A 20,064-nucleotide genomic window follows, 5' to 3' on the forward strand; every position below is an offset into this window, starting at 1 on the left:
TTCCCCAAAGAGAATGGAACCCACTTTGATACCACTTTGTAACACCCTCCTCCCACACTTACCCAAGATTACTGGTCCACCAGGGTAAATATGTGATGAAGAGTTACTATGATACAATTCAACTCCCTAAATGGAGTTAAGAAAGTGGAAATGACATGACACAACCAACTTGACCTTCTACACATGCAATAGAACCCTTAGGAGCTATCCAACCCATCCAGATGACCAGCCCCTGAGACAAACTAAATTTTTGTTTCATTAAAGCCTCAGTCGCTCCCTTGAAATGGGAATGCATGTGACTAGGACCCTCCATTGCTCCCACAACAAGGCATGCATCTGACTAGAAACTTTTCCAAGTTGTTCTTTGTTACTGACTCCAAATTATGTGCCACTTTTTCGGGTCTAGGACTGAGGTCACTGTCCAAAACTCCATGAAGATTCCAAAAGTAAAAAATAACATCAGAACAATGATATAGATGCAAATACTTGAACAAGGACTTGACTGGACCCCTACTAGGCATGACAGATATTTCGTCAAACATGTCACAAATATGCATTATATAGGTTTAAACAATAGATCTGAGCATAAGAGTCTCACACTTATCTGATAATCACTAATAATCATTGTTGCCTCATCACAATAACTACATTACCATCTATTAAGCTATGTATTTATTGTACATCCAATGATTAACCAATACATGATGAGAGCCATACATTTTCTGTTGTAGATCTAACCCAAAGATATTATGATAATAGAAATAACCCAAGAATAACAAGATAGAAATAGATAGAAATGCTTCTTTATTATCAAACCCTTAAGGTAGGGCAAAACCATACATTCACTCCTTAAGGAAGGAGAACACACCACAAGCCATATGCCTGTTCATACAATAATCCTTCACTATATTCCATGTGGAGTCTCTAGCCTTTATATAGGCCTCATACATACAATATCATGTATCATTACCATGGTTCCCCCATACCATCAAACTAATAGCATGGGCCCATTACATTATTATTAACTACTTGTGGTCCCTTACATGACATGGGTTAACCACCTTATTTATTACTATGGCCCATCCCCTTATTACATTATTACCTTGGGTACCTCCCTTGGTGCCCCATATTATCCCCCCTAGGTATATAACATTTTCCCTGTCATAAAAATCACTCATAACTAGCATGTAACCAACAGAAACATCAAGGATGTAATATCCATATAAGCCACATATAAAAAAGTATATTTACCCTTAAAATACCAATGTGAAATAGCTCTTATTAATGAATGCATAAGACAAATAGGTATGTGACTTCCATGAAGCACCCGACCATAGACTAGGCTGAACCAAATATTTCTTTCATCCAATCATCCCTGTGACATATTCCAATCATGAGGATCTCATAAAACAAATTGATCAAAACCATCTAGGGCTTCCAGAGGCCAAATCACCTCAACCCTCAACCAGTGATTCCACCTCATGGTTGGACTTCACTAACCATCACCATATTTGTCTCTACCCAAGTTGTTCAGGGCTTCAAAGAATTTGTTCCAGCTAGGGATTCTACGAGTAGTAACCCAACCCACAATTAGCATCAAGCTCTAGAGTGTTTGACCAACTAGGGCTTCTAGGACTAGTAATTCAACCTATCAAGGGCTTCCTGTGTATTTGTCCAAAAAGACTTCTACAAATAGTAACTCAACTCAAGTTGTTACAGGGTGTTGTAGGGATTAATGCACGAGCGGTTGTGGATAGAAAAACCCTCTTGGGTCTACCAAGGTCCAAGGAAAATGGAATTAGGTGACCTGCAACTGCTCAAAGACACAGGCACATATCCATGTTAATCTAGAATCAAAAAAATAAAAAAGAAGAGTTACTTCTCAATATCTAGTGTAGTTCCTCTACAGATCTTATTGTGACAAAGGGAGGACCTCTTTTCACGCACCTAAAACATAACATGAACATAGACGTGACAAGAAGTAACCTTTGCATCATATAAACCTTGACGATTAAAAACATTAACATATATAAAACTAACATGCATCTAAGAGGACTATCAATCTTTAAATCACATCAACATATATAGAAAATAAGTCTTAGCATCATCAAGTAAACAAAGCAAGAGAAAATCTATATTATTTGACGAGAGAAGAATGATTACAACCATGGTTTCTGAATCTTGTCTTCCCTTAGCTCCTTGGATCCTTTCCCTCTCTCTCTCTCAAAACTCTTTGACAACATAACAATACTAATATCAATATTTTGATCTTTGTTACAATGGTCAAGCCTATTATTTATAAATGAGGAGAGGCTCTTTCCTTGCCAATTTCTCCATTAGTTCCAATGAGGAAAAAGCTTGGATGCTACCTCACTTTTTATCTCTTTCTCTTCCTTTGTAGCTTTGCTAGGATTAGAAATGTCCTTAGTTAGGACTGAGGCAAATGTTTCTTTCTTTTCGAGCTAAATTTTGAGTGAAAAGTAGAGTGTTAGTAAGTCAACTCATCCTTTGACCTCCAGAACCCCACAAATATTCAATAATGCTTCCCTCTAGGAAAAACAAAGCATTAACGTAGGGACTAATTCTTCATTTTGAGTCATGGGTAACATTATAGCACCCACTGTTCGTTTCTAGGGTGTGTTACCCTGGAAAATGGGCTTACAACTTAGTTTTTTTCTTCCATTGAAAGTGTCGTTTGCCTCTAAGCTAATGAGGAAGTCATTTTTGTATAAATGATGCCCCCTAAACTCCGAGGTTAGAGATGGAAACGATGGCAAAAATACTTTATACAAACTGAAGAGAGAGAGAGGATTATAGATTCAGAACTACAGGAGATCTAAAAACAACAACATATGTCATAAATATGTGAACATGTCCTAAGTTAGGAATTCCCATGCTCAGTGGTTGTATCCGATTGATTTTCAAAAGAGATATGACTGTCATGTTGACTGATAGGCACAATGTGGAAGCTATGTCATAATATGATTAGTCCAAAGTGTTGTCTCTAAAAATAATATACAAAGCGTGGGATAGGAAACATGTTTGAGTGATGTAAGACTCTACCCAATGTCTTGGTCATCTTCTCTTTCAACAACATATTTTTTCGCGTGTGAATAAAGGAGTTGAAGTCGAACATGTGAGAAATTGTCTGATTACTAGTCAATGATGAAAATTGTCAACAGATGTGAGGATGGCCACTGATAAGTATGATGGTCTCTAATATGTCTAGTACAATATAGTGAGTGTGAAAAATTTGTTGTCGTTGAACACTCGTAGAATCGTTCAATTGGGAGCCAATAGTGAAAACTCCCAATCAAATGTAGGATAACCTGCCACTACAGACTACAAGTTACAATGTACTAATATGTTTTTGAATCTTATTCTTAGATAGGATGTTGAATTCGATATGAAGAGATATGTCAAAGTTATGAAATAAGGTGTCCTACATCATTTGACACGAAATGGGACAAGGATGAATGTTTTTGGAGTCGTAGATTTGGATCAATGGGGAAAATAGGCTGAGGGAAATTTTAGGCATATGATGGTATTGTCGATACAGGAAGAAGAGAGTATATGAATCCCTTAAACAATAGAAGCCACGACATCAAGGTTACTAGGCAACCTCGACTCATGAGCACCAAAAGGTGTTAGGATACAGGGATGTAGAAACATTATGGTATCAAGGCTAAACTCATAGGATGGTAGGGTTTGGCAAGAAGCTAATGAAGAGGATTGTTGAGGGGGTTCCATGTTCAAGGGAGTGGCAAGAGTACGGCAGCCAAAAGATCCTTCACAATATAGATATTGATCCACTATTATGTCAAATGTTTCCCCATATGATTAAGTTTAACGAGTCTAGATAGGTGAACTCAGGGTACCTTTGTCATGGTTGATGACCAGGTGAAACAAAGGGTTAATAGTATACCCGACACAGTTCCTTTCCTATAATTTAGTCCATTGAGTCTGAATAAAGTGATAATCCTATGCTTAATAAATGTATACCTCATTTTGTTACGAGTACGAGGAGACAAATTAAACTCAATATTATTCATGAAATTTTAACGAGTCAAACGAAGAAAAACTCAATATATCTTCATAAAATTTTAACGAGTCAGATGAAGAAAACTCGATATATCTTTTTCCAATTTTAGGGAGTGAGAAAAAGAGATAAAAATAATTTCTCAGATCTTCTTCGTAGGAGTTTACGAGCCCGAAGAAGGTAACTTGGGGGTTTTTCAGTTCAAGAATGAGAAAAACTCCCAAAAAAGAATGTGCTCATCTGGAATCAAATTTGGTTAGCTCTTCATAAAAACACTAAAAGATCATCAGGGCATAAGTAAAATTTGACATAATAGTGAGATGGTCCATGTTTAAACCAAAATAGGAATGAATAGCTTCAATTTCAAAGAGTAGCTAAAGTGATTCATACCTCCAAAGTGACTATAAGAAGGATGGCAAACCCTCATTTTCATTGTTTGAAGTTTGTTAGAGTTTTCTGGAGAGAAAAAGGAGCATAAATTTCCCGAGTGATTGTGAGAAATCGAAGAAACCATTCGATGTTCCATTAGTTATAGTTAATAGGATTGATCCTTACCTTGAATTTGAATCCTTAATTTATGTTTGTTGCTAGTAAATTTAGCCTTTTTTAGCAAGCCCTAGGTAACTTGGTCAGATAACGGAACCCCCAGGTCATGGGGCACATTAAACGCATTTCCCGTGAAAAGGAAGGGCATTAGAATGCTCTGTGAGTAAAGGAGGGTCATGTTAGCCATCCAACCGTAAGAATAGTTTGAGTTTCTTGATTTCCCAAGGTTTTTTGCCAGGTAGAAAATGATCAATGGTTTGTATGATGTACTGATTAGTATTATCATATGAGTCTTTGGAGAGAAGGAGCCCATGAAGAAGAGGAACTAGAAATTTTGAATGATCCTACATGTTTGGAAGCTTTGAGATGATATGGGTTGCTAAATTATGCCAGACTTGACCTGATGAAAAGTAAGGAGGATCTCTTGAGTTTGATTATCCAATGGTGGGATGAACAAAAGGTATTGTTCAAGATTTGGGACCATGAAATCTCAATTGAGTGAGATGATATATATTTCCTCACTCATTTATCATGAACACGTGCATGAGTAAACCTGATAGGAGGGCGAGTAGATCTGAGAACCATTGTGGAGTTGATCTTAACACATTACATTGGAGGTAGTTGGCCAGTGAGAAACAGGATTCCAATAATGCGGATAGCATCAGGACCATTGAGGTATATTCTATGGATGATCATGTGCTTGGCAGGGGCTAAGAGTCAACATGTGGCTACAAAGTCCCAGGTGCTACTGGCATTAGATTACTTGCATCTAGAAGTGTTCAACTGGTGTGAGGGAGCCCTACGTGAGGTGAAAGCAGAGCTGATAGCATGTAAGAACTGGACCCAAAGAGAGTTTGGGTATGGCACTTTGATCTTATCCTTCATACTAGAGAGAGTTCCCATAATGAGGCCTTGAGTTAGTCTTGGTATAGTCATTCCTAGGGAGCCTAGAAAAGATCGATGGGCAGCCCTAACACCTGGCACAAGAGGGGGATCGATTAGACATTTCTTTGAGGATGACTTCTTTGAGTGGCTCAGAGGCCATATCCCAATGATTGAGGATTATCCGTATACTAACATGAACTATATGGGGGATCCAGAATTGATATTTCCACCCAAAACTGAGTGGGGGCCACTAGGTAAGAGGATAGATCAAAGCTAAAAATATTTTTTCCTTTTGAAGTTTACGCAATTTTTTTAATTATTTATGGGTGAAAAAAATTGACATGAAGCGTTTTCTTGACACAGATGTGGCACCAGTTCATCCTGCATGTATTCCTATTCATGCTAAGTGAGGTGATAAACTACCTAGGGATAGAACAACAGCAGAGGCCACAACAACCGTCGAAGAGGGAGACGACACACAAAGTCTATGTGAGGGTACTAGGAACCTTGAAGGTTTGAGCATGGTTGTGTCACCTCTTCCCATGAGAGAGATACCTATCCACTTGCAGTGACACATAGTGAGTGTGTTGGAGCAGTTTTTTGTGCCTCTGAGGAGGTTCGCTAGATTAGTGATCTATTACCATGAGCAACAAGCTCAAGAGGAGTAGATTATGGCCATCAAGTCTCAGAGCGAGGCTTAGCAGAGCCAATTTTGTATTAAATCACTCAAGTTTTCGGAATTTTTTGTGTAAACAGACTGGAAACATATATATATATATATATATATATATATATAGATATACACACACATATATTTTTGGTGATTTCATGGTGTATGTGCCTTTTGTTTTTTATAAATTTTTATGATGAAAATTTTACACTCATGCATGTAACTATAAGGAATGGGATAAATGCCAATCCAATACCTAATTTTCCAATGATTCATCTAATGCATTAGATTCACTAAGAATGTGTTCATAAGTAATAAACTCAAACTGACGTTCTAAAAGTGGTACCCTTAAAAACTAACCTAAGAATATTGGATTGTAAATGTGATAATGATTAATTAAGTGCGTAACAAAAAGTTTAGAGTCTAACCTAACCACCAGATTGGAGATGTCGCGAGATGTAGCTTCATTAAGAAGTTCAATAACGAACATGTATTTAGCAACATTATTGGTGGCATAACCAAGAAAAACCCCCTTGGAACTAAGTAGTTTTGTCTCACATGTATAAAGAACCCAAACAACTGATGCAATGTGCCATGTGTGACGATTGGCACCATTCGCATATTTGACGTATGGAAAGGTTGAAGAAGGAATTTGTGCAAATAGGTACGTGTATGATACAAATACCCATTTAAAAGCCAAAAATATCGAAACACACAAAAAGAAGCAAAACTTATATACATAAAATTACAAAAAAGATGCCCAGTAGAACACCCGGCGAAATACTTTTTTCAGATATAGCCCATTACAAGGCTCTGTGCATCAGATTCCATCGCAATTCTAAAGTTCATAGGATCATTTAGAAAGAACCTTAGTAACAACATATGGACTAACCCATAATGGTTGAAGTGTTCCTACTCCCAAGAGATCGTGCTTCTGATCGCAAAGTAAGATGAGGTCTCCCTCCTAGTAAGATCGAGGCTTGACATGTTTATCATATTGAGCTTTGACTCGTCACTTATGTGCTTCAAGAGCCAGTATGGCTTCTCATAGATTCTCATCCATATGATTTAGTGACAATAAGCACTCTTCTTTGACAATAGTGTTGGGAAGGAGTTCAAAATTTCTTTTGAGGGAGGGAATCTAACCCTTGATACGAAGAATTGCTTCTAGGTTGTAGGCAAGTTGAAATGGCGTAAAACTTGTATCAGTTTTCATTGAAATTCCGTATGCCCAAAGTGAAGAATATAAAATTCGATGCCAATGAGTTTTATGATTTCCTATCAAATGGAAAATGATGGTCTTGAGGACGCCATTGACTGATTCCACCTAGCCATTATCCTATGGGTAGTAGGAAGAAGAATGTTCTTGTCAAAAACCATGCAAAGATGATAAGTCACACATGATATGGTTATGAAAGTGGGAGCCATGGTATGTAATGATCATTCGGGGTACACCAAAACAACAAATTATCTAATTAAACAAGAATAGAGCAACAGTTTCTCCATCAACCTCAAAAGTGGGAATGGCTTCATCCCATTTCGTGAAGTATTCTACAGTGACAACAATGTAGTTGTGTCCATCAGATGAAGTGGGATTACAAGCGATGAATTCAATGCCCCATTTAGAAAAGGGGTCGAGGGAAATAACTAGGTGAAGAGGGGCACAGGGTGCACACATTTTGTTTTGTGTAGATTTGATAAATATGACATTGTTGGACTGCAGTGATACAATCTTTGAACAAGGTTAGCCAGTACTATCCCACGTGGAAACTTTTCTGGGCAGTAGCCATGCCAAAATGATAACCACCACATGCCCCAACATGGCAGTAATTAAGAATGTGTTCTTCCTCGGCATGTGTAAAACAACGTCAAAGAACTAAGTAGTGCCATGACAATATATAGTATTGTTCAACATTAAGTGGTGATTCTCTTGGTGATGGATGCGACGATGGTCGTCTAACAATAGATCTGGGTGAAAACGTTGAATTTTGAGGTAGACAAGAATTTCACCATACAAAGGATTAGTAGAGTCAACCAGATAGACAGATTCATTAGGCATACACTAGTACAAAATGGCTAATTAGTTACTAAAATAACGACTAAAATTTTCATATAAATGACTATTTTTCAATCAATGACCAGTGGTAGCTAATTTATAATGTCTTATAACGCGACCAACTTTTAGTCATTTTTAGCTTAGTCATTAATTGATTGTATCAATTTTATCATCTAGTAATATATTTAGTCATAAATTTGATCATTAATTTAGTTATTGATTTAGTCATTAATTGCCACAATTAATGAGCAAATATACAACAAAATATATTACTATATGATCATCCAAGAAAACCAATTAATGACCAATGAGATATGACCAAAATGTTGGCCGTGTTATAAGATACTGTAAATTAGCTACTAATAGTCATATATATGAAAATTTTAGTCGCCATTTGAAACCAATTAATGACCAAATAAATATGACTAAATTTTTTTTCGTGTTATAAGATATTGTAGATTAGCTACTAATAGTCATATATATGCAAAATTTAGTTGTCATTTCTAATGAAAAATCAATCATTTGCAGTAGTCATTTATATTTTTTTGGTAGTTTCATATTCATTGTATAAATGACTAATTTAGTAGTTTATATTCTTTTCATTTATTTTCATTAATAATCATTAGAAATGACTAATTTACTCGTATATTAATTTTATTTGTGTTCATTATTAATCAATATAAACTACTAATTTAGTATTTTTAGATTGATTTTATGTGTTCATTATTAACCAAAATAGATTAATTAGTATGATTTTGTGACTAAATTAAAAAAACATCATACAATGTGAATTAGTTCATCTAATATGAAAATTAAAAATTACATATGTTAGTTAAAATATTAAACAATATCAAGTGCAACTATAAATAATTTCAACCACAGAAATTATATTATATGAAATGTCGAGTATTACAATATGAGTTTCCAACTTAACATTGGTTGGACTACAATTTACACATGAAATGTTGTTCTATCACTATAAAACATTATCATTGTGTTGTCAAGTCATTGCAAGTGAATTCACCAACTATGAAGACTTGAACACCAGTCTCTATGTGTGTGTCTTATGCGGGATATTGGATTTAAGGGTACCACTAGACCAGTTCTCTTCTCTCTATTTTTGCATTTGTTGCTCTAGTGTCATTTCCTTACACACTGACTAAATCACTCTTTTCCTAGACACCTATCTAGTTAGATCCAATGCTTTTCTAGTCGTCTATCACCATACACCCCACACCCACTGAGTCAAAATGCACCATTATCATGCCATGTGGCTCACCCCACGTCCTGTTGACATTTTCATGTTATCATTCCAACATTCATGCCTAAACAATACATTGCATGTGTCAAATACTAATTACTATCAAAATGTACCTAGGGCCCATTCTCGGTAAATTGTACTGCTGACATCAACTCAAGGCTACACACATATAATATGTAACTTATTAAACTTGGAAAGATGCAAAGCTCAAATTACATGAATTTAAATTGCAATTTGAATGCAGTCAATGAAAGCTCTTGTTGAAGGTTGCATACATTAAAATTTGAAAAAAGATCAACTCATCTTAAACCTTTATCTTGCCTCGAGGAGAAAATCATGCTCTTCAAAAGGAAAATCCTCCTCCTAAATGCAATGAACCTGTAATTCCAATAAATTTACCTTCTTTGTTGCAATATTAAGCTGAAAAGAACCTTCTTGTTTGTTAAAATCAGGTTACCTGATCTCTAAAACCCTAAGTTGGTTAGTCCTCATCACACCATCATATCCTTACACTAAAGGTTTAAAAGTCCCTCTTACCAAGTTATCCCTCTCGTTCTGTGACACATGGCCTCTTTTCATTCACCAGTTTTGACACCTCGAGAATCTCCCTAACACCTTACTCTACTAACTAACTGACCAAACTGTCCCAATATGTTTCCCTATAAAATAACTTCCCAACCCACAAGGAGCAGTGTGGAAGTGGAAGGAAAGGAAAAATAGATGAATTGACCCAATGCAAGTGCCAACACTCGAGGTCTACTCATGTCAACATACGAACTAAGAAAGTTCATTTGTGATCTAACCAAGCAAGTGAACTATTGGACCATGCAAGAGAATGTTGGGGAGTCACAACCTTCATATTTAAATCTGGAACAAAAGCTGGAAGTAAACGGGGTGGAGCTTCGTCCGATAAAGGAATACAACATAAAATTAGAAATTTAGCTTGTACTTCAAGGAGAAAACTCCAAAAATATATATTTCAAAATAGCCAAGAATATCATTTGGGAAAAAATCATTAGGCTAGTGAATAAGCATTGGGGTAATTTGGAGTTGATGGAGGAAAAAATTGACATTGTAAAAATAACATGTGGAGAGATAGATATGCTCAAAGGAAACATTTGGAAGAACTCACATAAAGGTAGAATAGTCATAGACTTCCTTGATCATTTTACCAAAGAAGAATTCATAAGGGTTAACATCAACCATTCTCATGTATTATCTGGGGCTAATCAATTGAAAAATGAGCACGAGTTGGTAGCACAAATAAAGGATTAGGCAAAAGCCATGACTCAAGAAATACACGAGTTTAAAAGTAAATGTGAGAAGCTATACAAACATAATTTCCCACCATTATTTGATGAACAAGGGAACTTATATCCCAAAGAGTGTTTTATAAAATGTATGAAGGTCATTAAGGAGGATGAAAATGACTTTGAAGAGGAAAAACATACACAACAAGAAAGGAGCATTGTGGACCTATATAAAGAAAATTTGAGCTTTTGTTCATACTAAAGGGCTCTTTCAAGGAGCAAGTGAGAAATCTTGGTTGTAGGGGAATATCTGTCATAATTTTTGGTGGGAGGTTTAGAAGCTATTCTAAGGAAGAATTTTGAAGTATTTCATGGTTTGTCTACATTCATATCATGTATTGTCCCACACTCATGTCATATTTTGAAGTTTGCTACATGTGAATGCAATTTTCATGGAATTTGAAGTTGTGAATGACAAAGAATGAAGAGGAATTGTGGAGCTGAGATTTCTCTTCTCAATATTCAAAACAATTAAACAGAATGCGTAGATAACATCAACAATAAATTTCTGGAGTGAAACTTGACTAAACTGAAGTAAAGTTGAATTGTTTATGACACCTAGCAGACATGAGAATCAAATGTGATGACATGTAGTAGACAATGAGATTAATATCTCAACATCCCCTCATAATCTCAATTGTTACAAGTAGAGGCACTTACATTTCCTAATTTCTCTCTATTAAATTCAAATACATTTTTTCCCAATGGCTTTGGGAAAATATCTGCAAGGTGGTCTTTAGGACCACAAAAAGCAAGTACTATGTCCCCATCATTGACAACCTCACGTATGAAATGAAAATGTGTTTCTATATGCTTTCTCTTTTTGTGGAAAACATGATATTTTGATAAAGAAATTGTTGAACTATTGTCATAGTAAATAGGAGTTAGCTCCTTTTGAACATTTGATATATCTTTCAATAATCTTGTCAACCACACTACTTGATGAGCTGTTGAATTTTCTGCTACATATTTTTCCTCTGCAAAAGATATTGAAATGATTGCTTGTTTCTTCGATGCCCATGAAATCATATTGGTTCCAAGATGAAAATCATACCATGAGGTGTTTTTGAGATCATCTAGGCTACCTACATAATCGTTGTTTGTATAACCTAAAAGTGAACAATTTTCAAAATGTGTGTAGAAGAAACCATAGTCTATGATCACTGCAATATATCTTAAGATCCTTTTACAACCTTCCAATGAGAAATCTTAGGTGATTGCATAAAACTAGAGACAAAACTTGATACCAAGATGATATTAGATCTACTCGAAGTGAGGTACAATAAACTACCAACTAGACTATTATACAATGTGGTATCAAGTGGTGGTGCTACATATTCTTTTCTTAGCTTGGTGCTTTAAGCAATTGGTGTATCAGTTGGTTTAAAATTGGTCATTCTAAACTTTCAATGATGTCAGTGGAATATTTTTATTGACCAACAAAAAACCCATTAGCAAATTGTTGAATTTCAATGCCTAAGAAGCATTTCATGACCCCTTGTCAGGCTAGTAGGTAACTCCTCATGAAAAATGGATTTTATCATTCATTTAGGCTATTCATTATTATATACAAGAGGGAGTGACTGTTGAGTTTCATCTATCGATGACTCTCCATTTTCTCTATTATTTATTTATACTATTTACAGTTGTTCACCCAATCCCTATGATTAGGTGTTAACATTCACCCCCTTAATCTGAAGGGATGTTGGTGAGTCCAAGCATCGTTCTGAATATTTCAAGCTTTTCTCTTCCAAGAACTTCGGTGAAGATGTCTACAATCTACTCATTAGTTGAACAACGTTGAAGATGGATTGTTTTGTCCTCAACATGATGTCGAATCAGATGATATTTTGTATTGATGTGTTTCGTTCGATCATGGAACTTTGGGTTCTTGGCCAAATTTATTACTAAGGTATTTTCAATCGTGAGTGGAGTCAATTGTACTTTTTTTACCTGCAAATCTTCCAGAATTTCTCTAAGCCACATAATTTCTTTTGTTGCCTCAACTGCTGCCACATAGTCTGCCTCTACTATGGAATCTACTGGAACTGATTGTTTGCACGATCTCCAGGAGACAACTCCTGATCTAAGACTCATAACATAACCTAAAGTAGATAACCCAGTTTCTTTGTCTCCATCGAAGTCTGAATTAGAGTATCCAATCAAGCTGAAGTTGCCCACCTGTGTATACTTGAGTCCAAAGTCTTGAGTTCCCTTCAAGTACTTTAGAACTCTTTTTGCAGCAAACCAATGTCCCTCACAAGGCTTTTGCATAAACCTGTAGAAGATTCCAACAACAAATGAAATGTTTGGTCTGGTAGTAGTCAGGTAGTTGAGACTTCCTACAAGCTGTCTATACTTTGTTCCATCCTCAAATTCTTTTCCTTCAACGGATGTGAGCTTTAACTTTTGTTCCAATTGAGTAGTCAGAGGATTGCATTAAGTCATGCCAAACCTATTCAACAGATCTCCAATGTACTTATTTTGAGAAAGGAATATGGACTTCGGATGTTGAGTTACTTCAATACCAAGATAGTAATGAAGATATCCCAAATCAATCATTTCAAAACCTATCCTCAATTCCTTCTTTATGGATGCAATGTATCTCTCATTGTTCTTTGTCATCAAAGGATCATCTACATATACCACAAGATATAAAACTATTTTTCCAACCTTCTTGACAAACAAAGTTGCATCATCAACATCATAATGTTTTAAATTGAGTTTCAGAAGATGCTTAATTAGTTTTTCATACTAGGCTCCTGGTGCTTGTTTGCGACCATACAAGGATTTCATGAGTTTTCATACTTTATGTTCATGTCCTTTTATAGAAAATCCTTCAATCCTGGACATAAGAACATTCTCTTTTAGATCTTCATTCAAGAAAGTAGTTTTTACATCAATTTGATGGACTTTCTATGCAAAAACGTTTTCCACAAGCCTGGCTTGATGCTTGTCAAGTGAGCCATCAACTTTATACTTGTTCTTGTAGACCCACTTGTAGCCAATTGGTTTGGTTCCCAATGGAGGATCAACCAGCTTCCAAGTGCCATTCTTTATCAAGGCATTGTACTCCTTTTGCATTGTTTCTTTCCATTCATCATGAGAAGCATATTATTTGAAGGAAGTTGGTTCAAAATCTATAGACAAATTCAATTCACAATCATACGAAACATCCATATCAACCAGTGAATCAGAGTCATCTACATCACCTCCATTTTTTCGGGTTTAATTTCTAGTTCCTGTCTTTCTAACCTCATCAAGATGAACACTTTCAAGTGTCTTTGTCAGCCACTTTGGGGGACCTTTCTGAGATGGTCCAGCCTGCTTCATTGATTGAGTTGGGACTAAATCAAGATTGAGTATCCCAATTCTATCAATCACATCACTCAAAGTATCATCCTTTGTTGAAGTTTCATGTGGGGGAGAGAGTGCTTCAGAAGAAGATTTCACAGGTTGATCTAGTATAGGAATCCCCCCTTAAATATGTGGAAACTGATTATCAAATTCTTGAAATGATTTTGCATTTGCAAATCTATTCAAGCGATCAAGTTGCTTCTCAACAACATTGTCAGTTTTGGATGATTCAAGAAATATTACATCTCTAGATACAACAAACTTTTTATTGAGTTCATCATAGAGACAGTATGCTTTGGAGGTGTTTGAATATCCCAGGAAGATACAATTACGACTTCTTGCACCAAGTTTGTTTCTATGTACCTTTGGTATCAAGGCATAACATGTAGAACCAAAGACCCTAAGATGCTTTACCGAAGAAATGTGTCCATACCACATTTCATAAGGAGTCCTATTTCTAATGGCATTAGATGGACATTTATTCTTTACATATACAGCACATAGAACTACATCAACCTAAAACCTCAATTTTACATTTTTGAAAAACATCATGGTGTGCACCATATTTAAGATTGACCTATTCATTCTTTCAACTACTCCGTTCTGTTGGGGATTATAAGGAACAGGGATTCTTTTCCATTATTAGTGAGAATAGAGCCAATATGAGATTGTGCATCATTTTCAATCCATGTACGAAAGTTCTTGAATGTTTGAAAAGCATCAGATTTGTTCTTCAATAAATGTCATCATATATGTATTTCCATTTATATAAGGAACAGGCATTGGAACACATAATTCTGAATTAATGAGTTCAATTTTTCTATGTGCTATGGAATGTGAATCATGAAAAGACTATTTTCTATGATTTCCTAGAATTCAAGCATCACATTGCATAAGTTTCCTAGGAATTGTAGGCAAACTAGTAACACCATTTTTATTTAACAAGCGGAGGTTTTGATAGTTTAAGTGTCCAAATATAGCATGCCATAATAAACTTGATGGAAATGTACCTTCTTCATAATGAGAATTGTATGAGAAATTTTGTGCACGAGCAGAGGTACCCTGTAGCTTGAGAAGCCTTTCTTCTTCTATCCCCGTCATGACAAGTGAGTGGTTTGATGCTTTTCTCACCTCAACCTTGCCATCAAACATATGAATGGAGTTTCCTTGCTCGCAGATGTGGACCAAAGATAGCAAGTTTCTCCTCAGTTTTGGGAGATATAAACATGATGCAGAAGAAAGTCTCGAAGACTAGGAAATTTAAGCCTGATTATGCCAAGCCCTGATGGCTTGAGTTTTGATTTGTCTGAAAAGTATACTGCTCCATCAACATTGTTAGTAAATTCTTCAGAAAAATCTCTTCTAAAAGTCATGTGGCAAGTTTCTCCTAAATCAAGAAACCAATCATTTTTCCAAGAAGCAAGTGAAGTATTAAATAATTCTCCATTTACTCCAATATTATAGTGTTCCACAACATAGTGAGTGGATTCAGGTACTTTACCTTTATCTTTGTCATTAGTTTTACCTTTGGGTTGGTTTCTTTCCTACTCAATTGTATCCCAAGCCAACTTGCATGTGGATGCATCATGTGATCCATCTCTTTTACAACATATGCAATGCAAATCTGAATTTTCTTCTTGAGAGTGTCTACCCCATACCTCTGAAATTTCTTCCTCTTCTCTTCCTCTTCGACCACCTCTTCCTTTGGAAGGGTCTTGAGCAAGATTCTTCTCTCTATGTGCAAGAGACATAGCCCCTTCAGAAGACTAAGGAGTTGTTTTCTTCCCAAAAGCTTTCTCTCTTTCAACAAATTTTTTCACGAGTCAAAGGTAATACCTTTGAGGTTTCCATTTGCTTGAAATGACTCAAGATAATCTGAGTAAGTGGGATAAAGTGCCTTGAGAAAAGCTATCATAGGAATGTCCAGTTCAACATTAGTGACTTTGATATCATGCATAATAGATTTTACTTCTGATGCAAGAGCAAGAGGATCATCATTTTGTAATTCAAGGGTGAACAATTTAATCATGATTTGAACAACTTCAAGTGCAAAGTGTGAGTCATAGAGTTCATTCAGTTTTTGTAAGGGTTCAAAAGCATTTGAAAATGGAAAAATATGGTGACTCATGTCTTCATTTATTCATGCTGCAATTAATGCATAAGCCTTTTTCTTATTTTCCTAAATGGAGAATTCCTTGTCTGAGGTAGGTTGTTTTGGCTCTTTATCATCGTCTCCAGTACGTAAAAGCATGTTAATGTGTATCACTTTTTCCCTTTTTGTGGCAAAGAAGTTTTATAAAAATAAATGGAGTTGGAATGTTTACTCTTAAATTTACAAAATCATCAAAATCTAGGTGGTGGTAAAAGAAGACAAAACATGTCAATTTAAATTCAATTTCATGTCATATTTTTTCTAAAAGTTAATACATAATTTCTATCTAATTTATTCATTTTCTTTAAAAGGTATCATTAATATTTTACATAAATTTTTAAGTAGTGACAAAACCGCGACCCCCCATTTCTCTATTGATTTATCTTTTTTAATTCCAATTTCTTTAAGAGATGTGTTGTAAACATTCTAAAGATTGCTAAACAAATTTAAAAATAAAAAGTAAGCATATTTTTTAATTATTATTAAAATACTAGTAAAAATGATCATATTTTCGTATATATAAAACTGCGACCCATGAAACTACCCTTTCAAGTTTATAAAATCAATTTTTTTTAATAGAAATTTGAAAATGACATATAACACAATGTTAAAATTATTTTTTGAAAATTTTTAAAATATATTTTTTATTTTTTATAATAAAATTTTTAATTATGATTATAATAACGTATTTTATATTATTCAAAATATAATATATAAAATTATCTGTTTAGAAATTATACTATTTTTATATATATATTTTTAAAGAGTTTTAGCATTTCATTTAACTTTACATAAAGTTATTTATATTTTGTGAGTGATTAACCATAGTTTTTACAAATATTTACTATCAGTTGAATTATTTGCAAATTTAGTATTTACTTTTTATAACATTATTTATATTTTCTAAACCCATTAAATAGGTTCACTATAGCTTTTACCAAAATTTATTGTGAGTTAGCTTTGTTACAAATCTAGCATTTATTTTTTATAATTAACAAGTATGAAACTCAACTCATTTAATTGATATTTTTATATTTTTCTTTTATCTTTTTTCATTTAAGTACTTTTTTGCTTTTGCCATATAATGAGACACATTAACATGCTTAGCCTTTCCACAAATCCTTAAAAATGACAGTTTATTTGATTTTTCGAGACCACTCAGGATAATTTTCCTTCCCATTGAGGACCACTCCCACAATAGATATTAATGAGTGCATTTTTTAAAAAACTGTGAACTGTAAAAAAATATATATACTTCTACTACCAATATATAAAATATTTTCACTTATGCACTGTAATAGCAATATTCTTAAGAAAAAAAAGTGCAATTCTGATCAAGAAGGCAGTTCTGGTAAAAAATGCATCACTAATAAAAATGCAGTTCTGGTAAAAAAAATCATCTTCCAGCATGGCTTTAAAGGACTCCTGTAGCTTAGAGGTTCTGTTCAAAACCCCATAAAACTAGAATGGAGTAGCGTATGGAGGGCACATCTGAAAACAAGCTGCGTATATGAGTGCTGCATATGAGCAGTGATAAATGCAGTCAAGGGAGGCCGATCACTGTGCATATATGCGTGTTGCATATGAGTAGTGATAAATGTAGTCAAGGGAGGTCTGCATATGGGAGAGAGTAGCGTATGGAGGGAGGGAGCATCGTATGGATCGTTTCAAGAACTAGAACTTCTTCAAGTGAACCACTATTGACGATCATGTTATCAGGCGACTCACAAGTGGGGATAAGGCCATTGTATTTGATATAGATGCAATTTTGGCTACATTGATGTGTGCTCCATGGTCTGTCTATTCATGGGACATTGTAGTTCAGAGGGTCAGTAGCAATATGATCTTTGATAAAAGAGATGGAAGATGTGTGAACTAAACAACACGGTATAGCGAAATGATGCAGCATATAGAGTTAAAATGCAAACATTCTTATCTAGAAACCCATCAAATAAGAGGAAACAAAACTGGAAATCTCAACTTTACATTTTAGTGAAAAGATGATTGAAAATTTGAAGGACCATACAGGAGCTTCAAGCTCATTTGTAGTAGTTGTTGCACAGTTTTGGAGAGGCGTAATGGAAGCCCGAGAAGCCCCAATAGTTGTTTGGCCATTGTACCGGTAGTACCAATACATATGAAGCTGCCAAAATGCATTGGAGTATCCTACGTATGGAGGTATATGTTAGTCTCCTATACCAATAGGGTTTCATTTTTCATGATTGATAGTGGAAGTGCCAAAAATGTTCATCTTTGATGTTACAAAGGTTCCATATTTTGTGAAAGGAAGAGACAATTAAAAAATGTAAAGAGGGTATGCCTTAAAAGAATAATCAAAAGGCAAGAAAATGAATTGGTCAGAAAGAATAATTGAAATGAACCCCGAAGAAAGACCAGGAAAGTGGCTAACCAAAATGTCACTGCTATCTTGATGGATAGCCCAACAGTTCAAACTGGACCATGCCATGTTTTAAATTGCTTGTTCTAGACTAGAGAATGAATATCTGCTCAAACAGTTCAAGCTTGGTAGATGAGTAGCTGGATAGAGATAGGAAGGAGCCCAATTGCTTAATCTGGGCCCTTGGAAGACATAAGGGTAGATTTAGATAGGAGGGCAGCCAAAAGAAAAGAGGATTATCAGGGTTTGCAAGGCTAAGTGCACCCATCCAAAAGAAGAAAAAATGTTAGGTTTATTAGGCAGGGTAGGCAGTTGGAGGTTACAGAAGCAAGGTATGAACAATGGTCTATATGGAAAAACTATCAAAGCATGTCTAACTTCCCTCATTCCTTTCAAAAGGTTTCTTACTAATATCCCCTTGAGGACTTTAGGATCTGCCTAAACAGTCCTTCTTACATTTCTCCCTTGAGAAAGTCATGTCAAGTTGTGACCTTCTTCTTCAAAAAGAATCCACATTTCTTGTGTAAAACCCTCACTTCATACCTCATCCATTTCTGGTTTCTAAGTTTCAGTTCTCAAGCTCAAATTCTCCCTCACACTTCACCTCACATACCCATATTAACTCTTAACCCTATTATATAGCTCCCTAGTTACATCCCCACCCCTATTTTCTACAAAAAACTATGTAAAATTCCCAAAAAACATATTAACTATCCCCCCCCCCTAGAATTATAGCTAAGTAACATGTTGGGTCCCTATAATACTAGTGATTACCCCATTACTATTGTAGTTATACCCCTTATTTATATTGTTGTGCCCCTGTTACCCCCATATTGTTATTTCTGTGCCCCATAGAATCCCTCTATTGTTATTTTTGCGGCTTTATATTATTATTGTTAGGTCGGCTGGATTATATTGTGACTCCTTAGACTCCTATATATAGAAAGGAGGTTTTGTCATTTGTATCATCTAAGAATTGTTCATTTATGTAATTTAAAGGAGGTTGCCCCCTCGAAGAGGCTGAATTCTAAGGCGTTGATCTATCTTTTCTATCTTTTCTTGAGCTAGTTTCATAACATTTGGGCACTTATTCGAAAGCTACAACAAGATTCCAGTACTTTTGATACATTTAGCTGGCAAAATGATTCATTATGGTACAAAGATCGCTTATACCTCTGTAAGAATTCCCAGCTAAAACAAAAGATTCTTATGGAATTGCACACTTCTCCCTTAGGAGGGCACTCAGGATTTTTAAAAACTTACCACAGGGTTAAGAAGGAATTTTTTTGGGATGGCCTTAAATCAGATATTCAAAAGTTTGTGGCAGAATGTTTGGTTTGCGAGAAAAATAAAGTTGAAACAATTAAGACACCGGGTCTATTACAACCTT

This window comes from Pinus tabuliformis, chromosome Q (assembly GCF_031772625.1).
Source record: "Pinus tabuliformis cultivar Carrire ecotype Pingquan chromosome Q, CPIR1, whole genome shotgun sequence".
In the NCBI taxonomy this organism is placed as follows: domain Eukaryota; kingdom Viridiplantae; phylum Streptophyta; class Pinopsida; order Pinales; family Pinaceae; genus Pinus; species Pinus tabuliformis.